The 22,456-nt window shown below is 38.3% G+C and overlaps 1 protein-coding gene across 35 annotated transcripts in view; it reads left to right on the forward strand.

Moving 5' to 3' along the window:
* MORN1 (MORN repeat containing 1) overlaps nucleotides 1–22,456 on the forward strand; it is a 220,845-nt gene that overhangs the window by 108,254 nt on the left and 90,135 nt on the right. The window lies entirely within an intron of this gene.

Genomic DNA, 22,456 nt, shown 5'->3' on the forward strand with positions numbered 1-22,456 from the left:
TGGCAAGACCACTTAAGAAGTCGTGCTGAAGAATAGCTATGTAATATAAATGCACGAGAGCATCATTCCAAAATCAGCTCATTCATTGCATTTTCTCTGTGCTAATTCTTACAGCCAGAGTGAAAAGCTGCTACTTCTCCGGCATGCAAGTAGAGGATAAAATTCTATGATGAAATAAGAAAGAAAGAAATCCTGTAGAAGTATATACCCTAACCTCTGATCATTGTACTATGTAACATTTATATCGCATAGAGTTTCAAAGGCTCATTCTTGAACACTACTGAAACAGCCAGTGCAAGGAAAGTGGGGGAAGGGCTTAACCTACCTTCATCCCATGCCATCAGTGCCACATCTGCTAAAGCACACATCCCTTCCTGCATCCTAACTAAATAGGATGCTGTAATATAGCTTTTTCAAAAGAGCTCAAGTGGAGGTGGAGCATGAGGTGGGCCCAAACTAGATACTTACTTCCCATATGTGTGTGAAAAATCCAGAACAGAAGCACTGAAACTTGAATAGATTGATCCTGTTACTGGAATAGACTGACTGCTTGCAGGAGCTTCATGGTTCAGTGACCATGCAGCCTGTTCTAGTCATAAATAGGAGTACAGTTTCAGACTATAAACAACCACAAGCTCCTTACTTGAAAGAAGAGAACCTTAATGGCTCTAAATAACATATGGAGCCAACCTTTCTAGGGACAGAGATAGAGGCCGATCTTGGGATCTAGGTAATACTACGTTCTGCTGTGGACAGAGCTTTCTCTTTTCTTCTCATTCATAATTCAGGTATATGTACATGCACTGTAGTTAGTACAGTATGTAATAGTAATACTTCTTCTGTAGATTTTTATATTTCAGGTATCTCAAAGTAGTTAGCATTATGTCACACAAGGCCCTTTCCCACTGTAATAAATCCTTTCCCCATTTGACTGATGGGGAAGTTTGAGTGTACATAAAGTAGGTAAAGTGGTATTCATGTTCTACAGCACTTGGACAGCAGACATGGGAGAAGAGTGCTGATTCTCTGTACCTTACTACTACACTCTGTACTCTGTTCCAACCACTAAACAATATAACCTTCTGATGTTATTTCTGAGGCAAAGCTATTTTCTAGTAAACTTTCTGAGCTTAAACTGCTTGAAAGAAAAACAAGGTTGGGGTAAAAGAATGGGTGATCGTAACAATGAGTTAAGCTGTGTGATACGAAGGTTGTCACATCTTTCTTTCCCGTAATGGCCAGCAATAGGGTATCCGGGAAATGCTGTAAAGCAAAAACTCCAGCTGTTCTCTCCTAGACAAGGGGATGCTCCAGAAGCACAGCCAGTGGGTGGCCCAGATTCTGTCACTTTCAATACTGATGTTTTCAAGCAAGCAGGCTATGGCTAGCACCTGCTCTGGTGACTCACATATTGTTAGGTATATAAAGGCACCACAAATGGCAAGCAGCAGTCTCCAGACCTTGGGGGCTCTGGGAGAACTCATAGAAGCAACACAAGCTGTCATTTGGCTGGGAGTAGAAGCAATTGTTTTTTCTGAAAGCTAGTCTTAGTTTTACAGGGAGGGAGTTCCTATTGGGAATGAAATGCCATTTGCATGCAGGGCATGCTACTTTACCCTGGCTATCTGAAGTCTATAAATAAAATAGGGCAAAAGCAGCTACCTGCATGGAGTCTGTAAAGTGCTTTTAGGAAGAGAGAATAATTTGTACGCTAGGCAGACAGACCTAACATGACTGTTCATCATCCCATCCCTATTCCCAAAGACCTTGAGTCAAATCATTCTGTGATACCCTGCACATAGTCCCAACAGAGTTCTTGAATGCAGGATTTTTAGGAGACTTAGAGGAGCTGAAATTACATCAGGCCCAGACCTAGCTGTTTTTCTGAAATCAATTCTGAATTGCTTTCAGCAGTTTACTATCTCCCTTCTTGGGCCTAGAGTAAGGAAGATCAACTCCTATGGCCCAAGGAACTGTTTGGTTCAAAAGCAGAACTTGAAGATAACTGTAGAATAGGTGTCCATCAAAAAGCACAAACATATTAACACATACAGTTCTACATGCCACACACTTCCTGACACTTATCTATACATAAATCTCTACATGCATGCATAATGCTGCTCTTGCCCACATAAGAAAACATGTACATATCTGTACATGAGCATACATCAATACACACAACACGGCATAAACACATACCTGATTCCAGACCCACATCCCACATCAATAAATACATTTGCTTCTGCAAAGCCACCTCCAGCACATGCATAACCAAATCTCCAGCTGGAGAAAACGTAGATGAAAGATGAAAACGTAGATGGAGATGAAAATGTATGTTTTCATATCAACAAAAATAATACTTTCACAAATGACCTGTATAAGTACATCCGTATACTTCAACAAAAATGCTCTTAAGCGTATTTACCACATACAAAATCTTATTGCATGCAGCAACAAAAACAAACACATTTACACAGGCAGTACATATATACACACATGTACAAAAAAGACAGGAATCACTCAGCAGCCAGTGTTTATGCTGGCAGGAGAATGCCAGTCACTGAGCAGCCTGCCTCCAAACAGCTGTTTGATTGTTTCTGGGTTCTGGTTTAATTGTTGGATAGTGTTCCAGCACTCAAAGGGGATCGAAAATACTCCAGGTCTGCAGCTGCAGCAAATGCCAGCTTTAAAACAAGGAGGATTCTGAAATCATTGCCTGGGGGGAAACTACTTGCATGGGAAACCTTAGCCAAGCTCTGTATTAATACTACTTTGAAGTCAGAAAATTAATCTCTGCCATTTTAAAAGTCCTGTTTTTTTCAGGACCTCTGCGAGTTCATGTAAGACAAGCCAATTCCTTCTGGGTAACTGTGACAGTTTATTGACTTGCCCAGGCTCACGGACTTTATTGGCACTCTCTTCATTTTCCAAAATATCTTTCCTGGATTCCATCCTGCACTTCACAGCCTCTGGTGGAAGCGAGAAGCAGTTTACGAGCCAGTTTCCTAGTTCCTGTCAGTTTTCATTTTATTTGACTTAGGCAAAATAATTGACCTTTGTCAGGAAGAATGAGTATTGCAAGAATGCGTCTCTGCCTGTCCAGCCACAAAAAGTAGCAGGTTGCGTGATCTGGACATGTCACTGGAAGTAGATGCAGGGACTTGGAAATTGTTGGTAGAAGAGGGAAAGTATGGAGCACGTGCTCCACATTTAACAAAGGTTTGTGAGAGAAAATAAGCAGAGGGGGAAGTGTAGCTCTTCTCTTGAGGACTGAAAATAAGAGGCACTGATAAACTGAATAAGGGGTAAGGAGATATTTAGAGAATCCTCCAAAGAAAACTTTACTGAGGATAATGAAAATGAAAAACAAAAGCGTGTACTTGACCCTCCATTTTGGACCCATCATTTACAAAGATAGTTGGATCACTGACTCTCTTGACTCGTAATATTCTTTGGAGACAGTTTCTCTGAGGTAGATAGAACAGTGTTGAGTCTGTCCTTGTGAGGATTCTGGAGTCCTTAAGAAGGCCATTCTGTTACCTACTGCAAGAAGAGCAGATGGAATCTGTATCCAGTAAGTGCTGTCTTGTGAGTAGCTTGGGATTCAGGGCATTATATAAAATCTTTATCATCTACAATGTATATGCAGAGCAGGTGACTAGGATCCTTTGGGATGAAAGACACGAAATAGCTGCAAGTTGTTGCGACTGTTGTAAATATGAATGAATCCTTCATGTGGCCTTTTAATAATATATGCATTGTAGAATTTATTGTTTTTCTTCTCTGTTCTACTGTAATTAAGAGGGGTATTTTCTGCAAGACTGTAGAGGAAAACTGTAGGGCCAAGCTCAGAAACCAACTTTCCTAGTTTCATCTGGCATTAAACTGTAGATACCAGTGGACAAGTAGTAAATTATTCTTTTGACTCTCTAAACCAGTTCTAGAATATGTGTAGAAAAGAAAGACAAGTCAAGAAAAGAGCAAAGAACTTCTGTGCATGCTCTGCCACATTCCCAATGATCAAGTCAATGTGGAATCCCACTGATGCAGTGCTGCCTTGACAACTCCACCTCAAAAGCTGCAGATTTAACAGGGTAATTTAATAGCCCATCAAGGCAAAATATGACATCGTAGAAGTTGCTTGGTCAGCCCTGAGTTAGCAGCCCTCAACACAGCTGTCTCAGCTAAATTCCCCCTTGCAGATTTCCTCAGGTCTGAATTTTGAGCTCTGTCTGTTTTTTCTCACTGAAATTTTTCCATTTCCATTCCTCTCCTTCCTCTGGAAAAAAAAGACCCACTATAATTCCAAGGTTTGTTCCAGTTCCAGTGAGCTACCACTCCTGTTGGAAAAACCTGTCCAGATGGTGTTCCTTTCAGCTCACATGTACTAGTCAGGAAGGCCAAAATTTTAAAGGTATAAAATTTGAAGTTTAAATACATTAAATATCTCTATTGTAAAATTTTGGAGACATTTGAAATCAGTGGTGTGCCTGCTTCAGAACCATGTTATTTTCCAGCTGGATTTTTACTTTTGCGTGTTGTATCTTCCTGAACAGTCTGATATTTGATTATTACTTTTTAGTCTTTCTTGAGGGGAAATCAGTTTTCCTGTCATTCATAAAGACAGGATCAAACATAGTGATATACTGGCTTCCAGCTTCCATTAGAATACAAAATAAATACAATATTTCTTCTCTCTTTCCACTTCATCCACCTTTCTTTCCAGGCCTTGTGGCTCTGTAGCTCAAAAAGCTCAAAAAAGCTTTTGAACTAGATTATTAAGTGACATTAGCATCCATTTGCTACCTAATATCAATTTTAAGATTTTCAGAAGAATGTTGAAGGCTCCTTGCTTGTTTCTTTCTCCCCAGTGTATTTTCCGTGTTGTGTTAATCCTGCTCTGCCTTTTTGAAACCTTTTGGGAAGTACTCTACCATACTATTAAAACAGTCTCCTAATCCTTACTCCTCTAACAGCCCCAATCTATGTAAATCTTCTACTTTTACAAAACCAACTATACTAATCCTACTAGAGTCACTATAGTTTAGATGGCAGGTTCCTTGGAGCAGAGACTACATTTTTCTTCTCTTCACTGCATCGTGTTGAACAGAACCCGTAACACAGTATTAACTTGAACAAAAAATTAAGTTTTGATTCAGGTAATGCTATATAGATTTCGATCCAAGCCAGGTTCTACTACTACTAGACAAATACTGCCAACCTGGTCAGCACTGGAGGTTGCTCTAGTACTGAAAGCCAGAATCTTCCAGTTTGTACTAAATGAAAAGGCACTCAAGCAAAAAACTCTCATGCACCCCAGTCTCCTGTGGTGAAATTCAAAACACATGGTTATACACTGATATCAGTGAATTACACTTACTTCAGATCATGAGTAAGCATTTTAATAAGAGCAATTATCTATCTAGGTAGATGCAAATGCCAAAGAAAAAAATAAAGGTATAAAACCAAGCACACCGGAGCAATCAAGTTGGCTTAACAGTCTCACTGGAAAGCTTATGTGATGCAGAGATGGAAAGACAGAAGAAAGGTAATTGGTAATCAGCTAGAGTACATTAGTTAATCATCTGCATGTGACAACAGATATTTGGGAGCTTTATCAAAAATGAGAGAGTTCTTTTTGAATCAAAAAACTTTTCTATTCTGCAAGAAAGCCAAGAAGTACAATCCAGGAAGACAGTTTCACAGTTCTTTTTTAAATTTACCCTTTAACAGTTTAGTAGTGCCAAAACACAGGAACAGATAAACTTGAAATGGAAAATTTTTGGCAAAAGAAGAGTAATTTATTATCTACTTTGTCCATTTTCTGAAAGGGGATTTCATAATGAAAATGAGCAGTGGAAAAAGGCTAATTCTATTGCTTTTTCCTTCATTGTGGGAAGAACAGAATGATTCACTGAACGAGGATTCCAGCAGAACAGAAGTCAAGTGGATCTCAGCCCTGCAACCAGTATTATTTTGTAATTACCTAGAAAAACGTTGTCACTCTATGGCTTTTCAGTAAGGCAGTGCTCAAATACTGTGTAATAGAAGCCAAGTAGGTAGGCAGGTAGATAGGCAGATTAAGATTGAATGGTCCACTGGGGTTGAGCTTCCCTTCTGCTCCTGTCCTTCCAGACTGGAACTAGCTAGAGGGAGCCTACTTATGCTCTCTGCCTTGATTCTGTTCAGAAAGTCCCTAAGGCTGTCAGTCTGTCATTTGTAACAAACTTTTAAGGCTTAAGTTAGGTAAAAAGTTGAATGAGTTAGTACAGTTTACCTAATCTCATTCTAATTTGACCTGTTAAATTGAGCTAAAGTTGTTAAACTGCGTTCGTAACACTGTTCAAGTGTTTGCTTCCGTTAGGTTGAACACGTTCAATGGAGAACTATGATGACTGAATAAAACACCTTTTTCCTAGTCTAGACAAATCCTAAAGGTTTTCAAAGCCAAGCACAAAAGGACCAAGTTAAGACAGGATGAAGTTAAGGCAGTAAAGCTATGACTCAGGCATAACTACTCTTAATCTTACAACTGCCTTCCTTAGAACATGCCTGAAGAATAATAAAAAGGAAGAAAAAGCCAAGCAACATATGGAAGAATTCTGCTCTTTGCCTTTTCATGTGGCTGATTGTTTTATTAGGCCAATTTTTCAAAGGAAAGGAAAAATAGAAACTGCATTCTTTCCTACACAAGCTCCTTACAGGTAGTTTTCCAGATGCATATATGTTTTTTTTAACAATTACTTCTAATCCTGGACTTGTTTTATGCTCTGAGAATAATCCATTCATTTTAAACCTGATTCCTCACATAACCAGCATTTTGGGCCATGATGTTTCTCCCCCTTCCCACTTTCCCCCTCCCTCCCCTCTGCTGCCTAGCTCAGCACCATTCCTTCAAAGTTTTCTTGAAGGTATATCCTATATCATCTTGCCAAGCAATGCTCTGCTGTGGTAACATGATGGAGCATTAATGTGATCTGCCTTTCATGCCAAAGTCTCATCCAGAAGGGTGAAGTTGTGCATGTGCTGGCTGCAAGAGAGTTCAGGGAGGGGAAAAGCTGAGTGATTTATGCCTTTTGCTTTACAGCCCTATCCCAGGCCCCTTTCATTTTTTCTTGTTTGTTTTTCTCCCTCCTGTGGCAGCATTTAGTCATCTCCTCACAGGGGGAAGGGAAGGGGAGGGGAGGGGAGGGGAGGGGAGGGGAGGCAAAAACAAAAGAAGAAAAGAATGTTTTATGTTTTCCAGGAAGATTTATATCATTCTTCCCAGTGTGTTATACAAATTGCAACTCAATCACATCAAACCCATAGTTGGTGTGGTCTACTGAGAATGTTGCTTACAACGAATACCACTGTAAGGGAAGGGATAAAGCCAGGGCTATTCTCTCTCAGAGGTTTTTTAGAAAATATAATGTCAGCAAGTAGAACACTGCTCCTCTGAGACAGGTTTCTTTCCTTTTATTTGAAATTGAGTTGAGATAAACTAGTAGTGGACAAAAAATTGAAAGAACTGGATCTAAGCTGTGAAGAACATAGCAGGCATGAAGCAGACTTAGAACAGAGCAGGAATTAATCCAAGTGTTCATCCTGTCTTTAAAAAAATCACAGCCACCAGGAACGGGTGCTGTGTGCATTTGTTGCTGGTAGCAACTTCTGTCAATATTATTAGGTCATACTCCTACTATAACATAGAGCCTGATGCAGCTCTTACTGATTTAAAGGTTCCACTTAATATTTTAATGTGCATAAGCTAAGAACTTCATCTGAACATAATAAAAATATAGGTACAGATTGTGCTGGGATTCAGTTTCCAATCACCTTTCTCCAACTCTGATTGTGTTACCCATGCCAGAACACCCCATACACTTATCATCCATGATGGTTCACACTTGCTTTAAAGCTACATAAGTAAAACACAGTCCTTAGGGGAGACTAATATAACATTTTTTAAAAATTAACAAGAAATGCTCCCACTGATCTAAGATATAATTAACTATGTTTGCATTAATACAAACATTGTCAGATGTAAATGAACGTAAACGGTTGTTCAGAAATAAAGAAAGGGATTTTTTTTAAAGAGCATAGTCTGCTCTAATGGGATCTAATAACTCTCAATAGTCCCCCATAAAAGTAATGGTGTACTTAAATCTCCACTTGGCAATAATCTGGGGCAGAAAAAAGTGCATTTTAAAAATGGGAACAGCTCAAGGCTGCATGTTCCCAGCCAGCAACGACAAGCTGAAACAATACAAGGAATCCAGATAATGAAGCACATATGTCTTTCCAGTACCCTGCGAATCAACAGCTTCCTCATTTACGCAATCAGAAGAGGAAAAACAGTCCCCCATTAATCCCAGTACCTGAGGTGAAGGGGTGAGGATTGCAAAACTGCCCTAGTATCACTGCTGAATAAGATTTAGAGAAGTGAACTCAGTTCATGCTTTGATTTCTTTTCTCTTTCTCTTTCCCCTCTCTCTCTGTTTTTGGTATACACATTTTCCAACCTAGAGACTGTAAGAAAGCAGTTTAAAGCCAGCCCTGGAGGTTTATATAAACTAAATGGGGCACATGGCAAGACGCCTAGTATGAAACACAGGGCCCAATTCATAAGATGGTTCGAAAGTATATATATGTATAAAGTTCAAATGGTGTGATCTGTTGGCCATGGATTGTAGCAGGGTTTCTCAGTAGAACCCAGGCTGCCATGCCACTGAAAAAAACCCTGAGGCTTCTGCAGTGCAAGAACCATTTTGGCACCTATTGCAAGAAAATCCAAACAGAAGCATATCCTTTCTCCTCCCTGTGGAAGGTTCAATGGCAGCTCTCCAGGTGGCTTGTTTTTGCATGGGTCCTTCTGAATGAAGGAGCAGGCACAATAGCAGATCAGTCTGATTTCCAGGTGAGACCACACTGCTTTAAAAAGGCATTTGTTTTCTGGGGTGGGTTCCTGTTGGCAGGCTTATGAGACTCTGCTTGCCTAACAGAATCTTTACTTAATGTGGGTCTGGTTTAATGGAGGCTGGTGACACACACACGAATACAGTTGCAGCAAGCCACAGCACTCAAAGGACCATGTAATTGTAAATAATTGAGACAGCTTGAAAACCATGCAAGGCAGGTATGTCAGATTAATAATTTTATAATAATAGCACATGATTATTCCTACAAATATTATAGGGCAAATATCACATTTTACACAGCTGGAAACTGGGCCTAAGTGACAGCATACTGTATTAAGCAATCAGTGTAATATGTCTGGAAAACACATGCAACCTGTGTCAGTGGTTCTTTCAAATACTTTGTTTCAAGTGACTCCCTCTAGGTCACTTACACTGATAGTGATAAGAATAGGGCTCAGATCTCTTGGCTCATAGTTTGAAGCAATAGCCATTAGATTGTGATATATTGCACCAGAATAAAGGTTTGATCTTTGCCTACTGTTACAAATGGCTATAAGCCTGCATGTTCATTTGCTAGCCATCTGCCACACCACACAATACCTTTTTTCACCCTGAATGTAAAGGGAAAGGTGAAAGGCAAAAAAAAAAAAAAAGGGGAAAAAATTGGTATTTCCTTTCTTGGATGAACTTGAATGGGAAACAGCACATTTTGCATTTTGAATTTTGAAGTCATCTTTCATTTGTAATCATTTCAAAACACTCCCAAATCTACTAGTCTAAAACAAAAGCGTGGCAACTTGTATTTAGGAAAATGAACTCCATTTGAATTCAGAATTATTATTTTTTTCATACTGGGAGTAACAAATTCCCCCCAGACTGACTAATAGCAGATCCCATTAACTGCAAAGGCCACAGGGGAAACTGACAAGTGAATGATTTGGCTATGAAATGAGTTGAACTAATTTGGAGAGGAATGACTATTTCTGAGCATCTGGTGGCTGGTCTGCCTATAATAGTGTGGATAAACTGCATGCAAAAATGAGTATTTGGCTTACTTGATAACAGACAGCAGTGGCCCCAGAACTCTTTAGTGTTTTGGAGCTTATGGAAATTCACTGCATTACCAAAGTTTTTTTTTTTTTTTCAACTAAGCTCTTCTTTCCTGCCCAAATGCCTTTATAGCGCTGTTCACAGTAGTAGTGAACGAAGACTATTAGGAGCATAGTCCCAGATGTTTCTCCTGTTTGTGTGATCTAGCAGACATTATTCCATGCCATGTTATTTTGGAGAGTAATGATGAGCAAGTTTCAAAAGGTATGAAATTTGCAAAGGGTTGATTTGAAGGAACACCCAAAACACTGAATCTTCTTCAGACCTTGTCAAAACCCTATGTACCTGTTGGATCTGTACTAATAGCCAAAGGAGACTGAAACAGCACAGGGAGCCCTCAACCCCCCGGCAGAAAAGAAGGGGTACAAGTTAGCCAAGCACATAAAGAAAAGGAATCGCTTCTACTAGTACATGGAGGGAAACTGTTTCAGAGATTTGTGTTCTGTATAGTCATGTGCTATTCTCTATAATCACTTTTGTTCTTATTTAATGAATAAAAAATTGCACTTTAGTCTTTTAAATATCGTTGTTTTACTTAGCTGAAGTAGAGTTGGTTGACTGCTGGATTTTTCAGGCTAGTGACCAAATCAAAAAGTCAGGGAAAATCTCTGCTTTCTGTTAAAGAGAAACAAGGAAATTGGGTGGAAATTTTGATACTTTTTAATTTAAAAAACTGTTCTTATGAAAACTAATGTTGTTTTTTTAGCAGTCATTTTAAAGTAAGTACCTACACTATCCCTGCTGAAAACTTTGAGGTCCTTTCCTAATATCAGGGAATAAAACATATCTAAAAGTAATAGAACCATGTAGAAAGTGCAGTTTACATAGTGACAAGTATATAAGCAAGTGAATTGTACATGGTTCTTATCTGTTTTTTAAATAGTAAGTGCTGGATTTAGCTATATCAACTGCAACTGTTATCGTATTTGCCTAATGGACAGGGAAGATGCTTTTTTATTTTGTTTCTGCATCAGGTTCTAGTTTGAGCCTCCTCAAAAATGGAAGAAACTAGCAAACGTGGTAACGCTCTCTTCTTGCATGTTGATAGATCTTGCTCTTGAAGCCTTCCAGAAGGGACCTTCTCCCCAAAAGTGGGGGATAATTTCCATCTGTCATCCACAGGGAATGATTCTGTGAGAATATCTGTAGTCCCTCCCCACTGCTGATTGCTTTACCCACAGCTAAAGGAGGTCCTTTCAGTATTCTGTGAGAACAGACAGGGAGGGCATACCTCTCCGTTTCCATGTAGCTGTGGAGCAGCTGAGTTCATGACAGTCAACACAAAAAGTGGTCATGTGTTGTTTCAGTGACAACCTGAGAGAGAATTAGGGATAATGTCGCTGAGTGGCTCGGTATCTGTGGCTGCTACACTAGTGTGGGGTTTATAAGGTATTCACAGCAACATGGAGATTGATACTCCTGGACAGACTGAGAGGAACATTTCTTTCCAGTTCTTTGCAGCCCTCTATTATTCGGGGTATGTGCTGAATTCCACTCAGAAGACAAATGCAATTTCTCAAATAAAACTTGGATATTCAGCCTTTGTCTTCATAGGAATTATTCCTTGCAGAATGTCTAAGTGGATGTCTGGGCTCAAGCAGAGAGGTAATAGTATAACAGCAGAAACTCTGGTCTTTGAGAGATGGCCATTGAATTAACAGGGATAAGGACACAGAGGCTGCTAATTAGTTATGCTGAAATGTTCTTCCTACATATTTTTGGCTTTGGAAAAGCAGTGGAGTGGAATTACTAAATGTGTAGCCTTGGCTGCTAGAATCAGCTGCCTTCTTTTTGGAAGCATTTTATGAGAGAAGAGTTGAAGAGGATGAGAAATAACAGGCTTTGCTTTGAGAGTGTTAATTACCATTTCTCATTTGTTGCCGTTCTCCTGCTAAATCAGCTTGCATACATAAAATCATAAAATCCACAATTTTAAAAGTTGTTGCCATTAACTTTTGTTTTGTAGAGGTAGCTAAATGGCAAAGGATAGAATTCTGAGATAGCTGTTAAGAGAGAGAAGTAAATTTTTTAAGGAGAACGAATATCCTTTTACAGAACAAGTATTAAAATTGGAAGGAGCAGATAAGTGATTTGGTACAAGTGGAGAGAGAAGGATTTTTCTATTTGTATGAACTGGAAAAGAGAGGGAGCCAGAGCACATTCTTAAAGTGATCTAAAGCTGGAATAAACCTTCTGAAACTAAGGAAGGTAAAACAAAATGAAGAAGAGAAGAATGAAGACCATAGCATGTTTTATCCCAACAGCCAGTTCCATTCATCACTGCGTTGTTGGAGTACTCTAGGGTATTTTTTCTCTTCTGGTTCTCAGTTGCATTGTAAACTGCACTCTGGAACCATGGCAGAGAGAAAGAATTGCCCATTGCGTGATTGCTTTCTCTTTCTGCCAGTGGAACTACATGACACTCAGTCTTATCGCAATCCAATCTTGTCTACAACAAGAGCATCTACCAGCTTCCATGCAAGTGCCATTTGTTTTTCTACAGCTAAGAATCAGATTCTCCAGTTCATTGACCCAGCTTCATCCATCCCTTTGCAAGCAACCAGTTGGATTAAAAAGTGGATCTTTCACTGTCAGTAAACTTGATTACCAATGGACCTACAGGAAGAATGAGTTCCATAATTGAAAATGCATTTCCAGAGATTAGATGTATTAGGAAGATGAGTTTGTTTTTTTCAGATGCTGCATGAAGGAAAGCATTTTGTAGAAGGATAGGCAATGTCTTTGAAAACTGTTCAGCCTGTTTGTGGCCCCTGTTAAAGTCAGATTAATGATTTTTATATCAAAATCACATACAATTAATAATTTTTCATTATCTGTATAGTTTGGTTAGGAATGACAGCCATATCAAGCTATAGGTCTGTGTATTCTGGAGCTTTGGTAAGGAGTATTTCCTGTCTCAATTCCATGAGAAGTCTAGTAAAGCTTTAAAGCTGGATTTAATCAAATGTTATGTTGTAATTTTACAGTGCTTTTAAAGTACTAAGTATCACTAAAATTCGGAGTTCTCAGTCATGGTCAGTCTTGTGTAGTCCTATATTTTAGTCAAAGTAAGTGCGCAATGCCACTTCTAATATGAACTCACATTTGTTATAATTAATAAATAATAATAAATTTCTTAAACCCCTTTTGCACAATTGGAAATGATAAAACAAAGCATATGGCAAAAGACAGTAAGACTACACATTTGTGCCAACCCCCATAACGCAGGTCTGCTAGTTTTGCACATCTTTACTCTGTAGTCAAAGCCCGTGGAGAGGTATGTACAGTGAAGTGTACAGTGCTCTGTCTCATGAGAAGAAATTTCTGGATCTATCTAAGAATCATCAGCCTGAGAAACTGATCACAGAATTTTTACATAAATTGCAGTGAAAATGACAACAACCACCCCCCCAAGCCTCCTTGTGCCTCAAATAATGGCTTGAGTCCTACAAGATTAGTGATCCTGGACTCCCACAGAGTTCAGGATACAGTTTAAATACTAGAATAAGAGGCACTTCTCTTGATAGCTTCACACTTTGTGCTCTTGGCACTAGCACTGCTTAGGAAATTGTAACAAACCAGAGACATACCGTAGACATTGCTAAGAGAACTGTTTACATTCCTGTAAAGAAAGCTGCAGCAAAATCTGTTAGGACCAGTGAAAAAGCTTTTTCATAGCTCTTATGTTTAAATTTTTGCCTGTCCATTTCATGCAGACATCATGTGCTTCTGTTACAATGCTTATGTGCTCTCAGTTCAAACATCCTCACTCATGTCTTTTCACTAGTAAAGATGACCCAATCAGCCTAATATCTTCCAAATTTCTCAAGTTTTATTGGGCTCAAGTCAGACTTGAAGCTTTAACCAGCATCTTCTAGAAGTGGAGCCAGGAGGAAAATACCTGAGACAAAAGCTAATGGACGCTATGTCTGACTGTCATTATGGGATTTTACACACTGTACTTTTCATGTGTAGAAGATGTATGTCATCAGCCATGCATATCTCAGAAGTCTGATGGGACTATGTCTTGGAAAAGAAGGTGGATTGTTATGTTTGTTGGTTTTATATTGAAAGTTCTATTTTAACTGGGAAAGAGCACACACTACAAGAATTACTAGATTTCTAATTGACATGCAGGGTACAACTGGTTGTTCAGTTTCAGATTTTTGTAGGGCCTGTGATTACTTCAGAAATCATCTGTGAAATATAGAGAAGAGATAGGAGTTAGTGTGTTTCCAGGAGACAGGTTTCTGGGTTATGAAGTACAGTATAGAGAACTTGGAAAGAACTCTCATCCCACTTGATATGGTACTTATGCATCTTGAGTGCCCTGCAGGAGGTCTTGTGGGCCATAGTTATACATGTTGCTTTGGATAAAAAGTAGGGAGTTCTGTATTCTCAGCATGTTTAAATGTCCCTCTTTTCAGTGTAAGTGGCTGGTGATCCACTTTTAGCAGCCCTTAGATCACATGGTTCCCTATTGTAGATACATGGGTACAGGCTTTACTGGTAGTGGTTAAAGTTCATACTGTACTTCTGTGCTGAGAGGTATGCCTCTCATTCACCTGTACACAGACAAGGTCTGTTCTAAAAACCATTCTCAGAGCTGTGAACAGCAGAAGTGGCATGACATGCAGGTGATAACTTCCTCGTCTTTCAACTCATTAGACATTACATAAATAGTCATGTGAAAGGGATGTGTACTTTTGTGCAGCCGGGTTCTGGGTGGGACATGCCATAGCTGCATCATCAGGCTACACCTAGCAAGAACGCTCTGAGTGCAACCCTCCACTAGTTAGTGCTCTGTGAAATGACTACTTCGCTGTGACACAGCATCTGTCCTGCTTGATCAGCTCTCCTACTAGGTGCACCTGCTCAACAAGTAAATGAGGATACATCAGGAGTGCAGTTATGGCACTATATTGCAGATATAGGAAATACAGGTGGCTGTAGCAGTGGAGTGTGATGTGTGGACTAGAAGAATATGTGTAATGAATATATATATATAATGTGTAATGCACATATGTATAATGTGTTTGTAACCTGTTTCAGTGGGTCTGAACATGTTAGAATGTGCACTGGAATGCTCTGAGCTCAAATTGATAGAAATGTAATACAAAAGCCAGAACATCATCTATTGTTAGTCTGTGAAGCTTTGTTAAAGTCCACACAGTCCTCTCAATTAACAGCGGTTAAGGATCTGATATCCTGTCCAGAAAACAGGTTCAGTTGTCCAAGGTTGGAAACAAATGCTGTAGGTGATGGTGCCAGTTACAGCAAATGAACTGCAACTTATGAAGTTGAGTATTTGTAGCAGTAACATCACTAAACTGAAAGAAAGTGGGATCTGTGAAGCTCCATTTAGTAGCAAACAAGTTTAGACAGATTTTTTTATTAGTTTTTATCCAGTTCAGGCTCGAACATTATTACCAATGTATTGCTTTTTAATCTTGAAATATTTGAGTTTTTTACTTTCTTTTCTTTCCTGGATTTATTTATTACCTCTAATTTTCACAAACTGAATTTGGCTCTGGACGCTTCCCAGTCTCCATTATCTCAGAAGGGACAGGAATGGTATTAATATATAAAATCATTTTAGAATTTTTTGGTAAGTAAGATATAATTCTTTGTGTGCTCATGTAAGTTATTCTAATCAGTCTGCTAAGACATTGAAATCTGTGTGAGTTTTGCCATAGACATCAGTTGAAAAGGCTCAAAATCCAACTCTGAAAGCTTGGACCTTAATTTTGAATGAAATTAATTTACTCTTGCATTTTTATTCAAGTTGTTGCAGTACCCAGAAGTTTAAGCTAAAGAGCAATGATTTTGAGATTTGGTGAATTACAGGGATGGGTTATATTTGTACAATGCCTGTCACAAGGAGGGCACTCCAACAAGGACTGCTTTTAGGTATAGATCCAATATAAAACATTACTTCCAGCTGTTTTGTAATTTCTTCTTAGTTTCCACTATTAGCTTCTACTTATATATTCAAGATACGGTGGAGATAATAAAGGGGTTAAGCTGGAACTGTGAGGAAATTCTGTCCTGGTCACTGAAGCCTGTACATCACAGATGCTCAGAGTATAAATTTTAAAGCACTGAAAATTATTAGTATGTAACTTACAGACTGCACCAAGTCTGTAACCTTGCTGTACTTATGTAAAGCAGTTTCATTTTGATTGCCTATTGAGTAAGTCTGATTATTCTTTAAGAGTCACTTTAGAATGGAGCCTGAAGGTACAATATAAAATAATTGAATTGAGTGTAAAGTTCCAGATGGTAACCTTGTCAGTAATTTGAACAAAGATCTTGTATCTGTAATTTAGAGAGCTGTGGATGCTCTGAATTTACCCCTTCTTTCCCCCCTCCTCCCCCCCCCCCGCCACTGTAACTTCTGTTTTCACCAGCAAGCACATTTTAATTGAATTAACGTACCAGTTGACTGCAGCATACTGGAATTAGAACTGTATGGTTGGCTCAGATTTATTTCATGTTATATCACAGTATGAACTTGAGGAATGATTTTCAGGAGGCTAATTATCACCATAATTACAAGTGGGAGACAGAGTCTTTTTTATCTTTTCTAAGCTATTTGTTGCAATTTTTGAGCTACTTTTTAAGTGTTTTGAAACCTAAAAAAGACAATCCTAGTGCCGTAGCCAGATGTTCTTTAAGAACTGACAAAAAATATGCCACTAAGGTCATGGAGCATAAAACCTAGACCCTCAGGATTTCTGAGAGAGTGGACTTGAGTGTGTTGATTATTTTAGTTTTGATACCTGCTGTCCCTAGGCTAGATACTGTGCTGCTCTGTAATGAAGGTGCAACTCATGACAGATACGGGGCAGTGAATTGACTGTGAGATACTTTAGATTTTTCTTCCTTGCAAACTTAAATCAGGGGCTCTTCAACACCTGGTGATACTAGCACTCCAGACTTCTCAAAATATCCTCTTACTTTACTGGTGGTGTTCTAAATCTGGACAAATTGGCGTCGAAGGGAAAAGGCAGGAGTTCAAGAGCTGCTTCTGTTTATTGTGGCAGCCAGTTTGTTTGAAAGTGAAGATGCAGACTAAATCACCTAGATGCTAATTGTTATCTAATGTTTTCTCACAATTTTACTCTGTGCGTAAATGAATAAGGAATTTCTCCCACATTTCACTGTGATAAATTGTAAAACAATTCAACTCACTGAAGCACGCTCCCCAACTGATGGGATATATACTTATGATGTAAGTATCATGTGATATACCTCATGATATAATGAGTAATCGTAGACCCAGCAAAGACACAGTTATGCAGATAGGGCTTTCTAGCATAGCTGCTCAGATATGTGCTGCTTCAAGTACTCAGATATTGATTGAATTCACCTAAGTTCTCACCTCATTGAAGGCCTATCCCTTGTGACCCCCAGACTCAGAAGTGGCTCAAGGGTTACCTCTAGCATGCATTAGAGTCTACTTTCCTTACTGCTAATAATGGACTGCTATGTAGCCCAGATTATCTAAACCACTAAGCATCTATAGCGTATTTTTTTCCACCATGTTTTACATCAGCCACTCTTCACACATTTGCATCTTAGGGATGGGGGTGAATAGTATGGGCAGAGCAATTCATGGAGATGATTTGTGCCTTGTTAATATTGCCTTAAGAGGGGTACAGAGGGGCACTACCGATTTTTTTCGTCATCTTGTTAAGTGGATTTAGGAACGCCCAACAATGTTTATTACTCAGTTGCTCCATATCTTAATACTGCTTAAACAGTACAGGATGGGCAAACCTACTTTAATCAGTTGCACCTTTGTCAGGGAGATGTGTGGTGCTCCACTATACCCATTGTGAAAAGGAGTGTTGTATACTTCTTTGGCTGCTGAGAGATGAGGAGATGCAATAACCAATTGGCTCATATCTGGGAAGAAGAGAAGCTTAATCTTATTGTTGACAGTGCTCTAAAAGGTAAAATGGAAGGTGTTTCAGCAGGGAAATAATGGACAAGCTTTCAGAGCAACCTGAGAAAAGATTTTAAGGTACATCCAGAGTTCCTGCAAAAGAAAGGTGTATAGGCTGATAGGTGCTGTGTGATAGATACTCAACCACAGGAAAGATCTGTTCTCTGTCTCACATCTGTGCTATTCTCTTTAGGTGTTTAGGGCTGTCATCTTTTAGACCTGAGCCACAATCATTTATATCATTCATGATGAATCTTCCCATGCAAATTGTTTCTGAGTGAAACTTTCAAATGGTCCTTGTAGCAGAGCTGCCTATACCAGTAGTTTTTTGTTTTACACAAATGAGGATCTCTTTCAAAACAGAATGAAATGTGTACCTAGTAGTATCTTTTAGACCCTCTGGAACAGTGTTGTTGCAGGTTCCAGTGTTAATGGACTCTTGATTATTGTAAACATTTTTCCAAAATGTTATTGAAAAACAAATAAGCAGTTCATCAAGTAGATTATTCATTCAAAACATCCAAATACATCTCTCATCTTTTTGTAGCAACAGGAAACCTCTTATGTGTGTATTGAAAAAAAAGAAAGTTGCTCTTTCTTGGGAAGAAATAGTTGGTCTAACAGTCTATGGAGCAGATTCCTCCTGGAAGAGATTGCAAAAGATACACATTCCAATGTTTGATTAGCTCTATTTACCAAACAGCATGTTTATCAGTATCACCACTTTACAAATGGAAAAACTGAAGATCATATGTAATGGTCTATAGCCATATAAAGAACTGTGTACCTGACTGTACTTAGTGCAAGTATCGTAATGGCAAACTGGTACATCTGGAAAGAAAATATTGCAGAAAGAAGTAAAGCAAAGAAGTTTTACAGCTTGCAAATCCAAGCAGCTCCCTTTTCAGATTCTAAATTATTACTAACTGCAATACACAGTCACTTCACTGAAAAACAAAATTCTGAGGAATTCACATTTAATCCTATTTGGAGATATGAAAATTATGCACAATTTATTTTCCTTTCCTTAAAAACTGCATTTAGTCAGAAATAAGTTTATTAATCTTTTTTTTTTAATTTAGGACATACTTTTTATTGCAGAGGCAGCTTCATTGGGTGGAAATATGGAAATCAACCTTTTGCAAGCATCAGGATGAATAGTATGTTACTATGGCATTTTGGATGCCTTCATATTTACTAAGCTTTTCAGCTCTGTGTGTTGCTAAGATGCAAAGCTGATGCACAAAACAATAAGCTGTCCTAGTCTTGAGACAAAAAAGTCCAAGTGCAAAGCTAGTAGGATGTAGTTTTCCACAAATGGAATGTGTTCTACTTGGAAAGATTTAAATTTTTTTAATAGTACTTGAAAGAAATGCTTTCTGATTAAAATGGGAGACTGGTTATTAATAAAATCTAGTTCACTAATTGCTTTAATAACTGGTAAATTTGTCAACTTGAAACGTGCTAGAAACAAATTGCACATGCACACAGAAAATTTTACTTACTAATGCATTTCTATTTTGTATACTCCTTGGCCACCTGCCACGAGCTACAGCTAGTGACGCCAACACCTTGATTTACCATCTCTGAGCAGCTATGTCTCATTTCATGAAACACTTCAAGGAAATGGTGCCAACTATTCCATGATGCTGTTATACCTCTCTTCTCCTTTGATAGCTCCCTTCTCATGTCCCAGCTGGTATTCCTTGGAGCTTTGCCTTTGGTAAACTGCCATATATTCTTTGCAAATATGCCACAGCTATTCACGTTTCCTTCTACAAATGACTCGCATTAGCTTCTATTGTTGTTGCGTGTCAGTGGGAATATAGTTCCTTCAACTCACTAGCTGCTATTATTTATCTCTAGCTATTTTCCATTAAGATGCATTTCCTCCCAAATGTTATGAAAATATAATTTTTTCCTTTACTTAGAGTTTGTAAAGCTTTTCCCATAGATAAATATCTCCCACAGGAATGACTGGAAAGAATGTGAGAGTTTGTTGTTGTTCTTTTCCATCTACAGTGCATTTTTCCCCCCTTAAATTTATGCATGTGCTTACCCCCTCTTTATGGGTGTATGTGGGAAGTAACTGTTTATGAGGAAAAAAAGGAGTGCCTACTGATATGTATATATGTATTTGCAGAAGTTAGGGACAGTTCTGGACATATTTGAGGACAGTACATTGTCTTAGCAGTGTCATAATATATCTTTTTATCAAAATCCATAGATGTACTCATAAACTCACATTCAACCATTCTCATGAAATTTAGACTTTTCTTTGTTAGCAAACAGATGTAAGTGTATTCTCCCCATTTCACAGTGTGAAAAATAGGGCAGCTTGGGTCTTGGTCTACAGAAAGTTAGAGAGTCCTTTTTGGACTAGTTGCCCTTTGTGATGACCACTCTGTGTGTGTTGACAATCTAAGGAGGCTGGGCAGTAACAAAGGAAGAGTAGAGACCGCCCAACATGGGGGGACACAATTTAGTGGAAGATCTGTTCATATTGTCTCCACCTGGCACTACTGAAAATCAGAGCTGGTTAAAGAAAAAAGAAATAGTTAAAATAAAAATATTTTTAAATAAAAGTCTTTTTTTTCCCAACTATGACAAAATTTTATTTTTTGACATTTTTCATAAAGCACATTTTAATGGTACAGAATTTTGTTGTTTTCTTTTTGCCAATAAACATGACCAAATAAGAATATTTTATTTCGCTTTCACTTTTTATTTCTATTGTACCCTCAACACATTTTTTCAATGTTCTCTTTAAAAATCAGGAAAATTTTGGAAAGTTGCGGAAATAACAAAACAGAAATGGGAGCACATGGTTAAAATAAACAGAAATTATTTATGCTGTTGCATTTGGGACAGGTAGATAATAACAACAAGTAATTTTCAGTTCTGATGAAAACTTGGAGAGAAAAAGGGGAAAAGAACCTTATTGTAAAATGTTTCAGCTTTAAAGTGGGTCTAATTTCATTCATTTAAGAATAAAACATTTCATTTTCCTGTAGCAAAACTTGTATGCAGAAAATGTATGGAGCAAAGTTTAACATTAATGACTAAATAACGGATTGTGCACTAATTTCTTGCGCTTCACAAGTGTATTGTTGTTTGAGAAATATTTTTAATAAAGGATTTTACTTGAGTATGGATTGCAGTATTTGACCTGCGGTATTTGCACTGTACTTTTAAAATTCTATTCTGAGTTCTACAAATTTAGATTTTAGACCATAGTACCAAAAGCAGGATTGAAAATAGTAGATATAAAATAATATTGTGGTGTAGATACATAGTTTCAGCATTGTAATAACCTAACCCTATTGCATAAAAAAGCCCAAGAAATCTTAGTATTACCTCTTCAGTGGTACCAACTGACTTACTAGGATTTTTTTTCAAGATTTTATTAAGAGGAATCCAGCCAGTTCTACTAAAGATAAAACTCCCTTCTGAGGCAGTTGGTGAGGTGAATTCAACACAGTGAAGGACTCCCAGGATTTCTTTCAAGCTGCAGGGAATAGACAGTATCTGCATTAGGGATAAAAAATTTTTTCTATTTTTTGTACTGTGAGTTATATGAGGTCTGCCAGAAGAGCTGTGATCCTCTGCTCATAACACTAAGATAGAAAACAACCCTTCCCAAAAGTGTGTTCTGAGGTAGTAAATCAAATGAGAGTTTTCAGTGATAACTTAAAAGTGCTGAGACCAGAACTGAAATGTGCCTTTACCAGAGTATGAGTGAGCAAGGATCTAATGTATGTGCTTGCTGTAACTTGGGCATAGTTTGTTGGTTTAAAAACAGATGCTTTTCACAAGGCTTATAAAAAATATTTGCATTTTGGAGGAAAGATATTTTTGTAGAGTGTTTTGTTGGAGCCTAGAAGCTCTCAGTTCCAATTCAGTTCTGCCACTTTCAGTTCTAACTCTAGTACTGTATCGGTCTGCAGTAACAATACAGCTTGTTTTCTGGATTATAATCCAAGTAGAGGGAAGATGTAATGGAAATAGAAGGGTTAATCTTGTAAGACTCACTATCTGAGATGGCAGAAACAACATGAAATCAGTATATCAAGTGAGATTTTTGCCATTTGAAGGCCAACATTTTTTCACATTACTTCACAGGAAATCACTGCCGGTTGAACAGTAACCTTCAGGACAAGATGCCGTAGCCAAAACCGGCCTTTATAGCTTAGCCCTGGGTAGATAGCACATGCAGTGCACTTGTGACATATGAATTCTGCTGCAGTTTTGGCTACATTACCTACTAGTGCTTCTGCTGTGAGTCACCTTACTTTGTGTTGTCACAGCAGAATGTACATTTTTAGGAAGTGGAAAAAAATAATGAAACCAAATATTTTATACAAATAGCATGGTTTTAACTCCTGTCTTGAATATTTGGTCATTACTTTGGTCAGACAAGAGGTATTGCTATCACAGATGAACTGTAATGATAGACATACACCTAATGCAGCAAAAAAGATATGTTCTATACTTA

The sequence above is a fragment of the Dromaius novaehollandiae genome, chromosome 24 (genome assembly GCF_036370855.1).
Source record: "Dromaius novaehollandiae isolate bDroNov1 chromosome 24, bDroNov1.hap1, whole genome shotgun sequence".
Lineage (NCBI taxonomy): Eukaryota > Metazoa > Chordata > Aves > Casuariiformes > Dromaiidae > Dromaius > Dromaius novaehollandiae.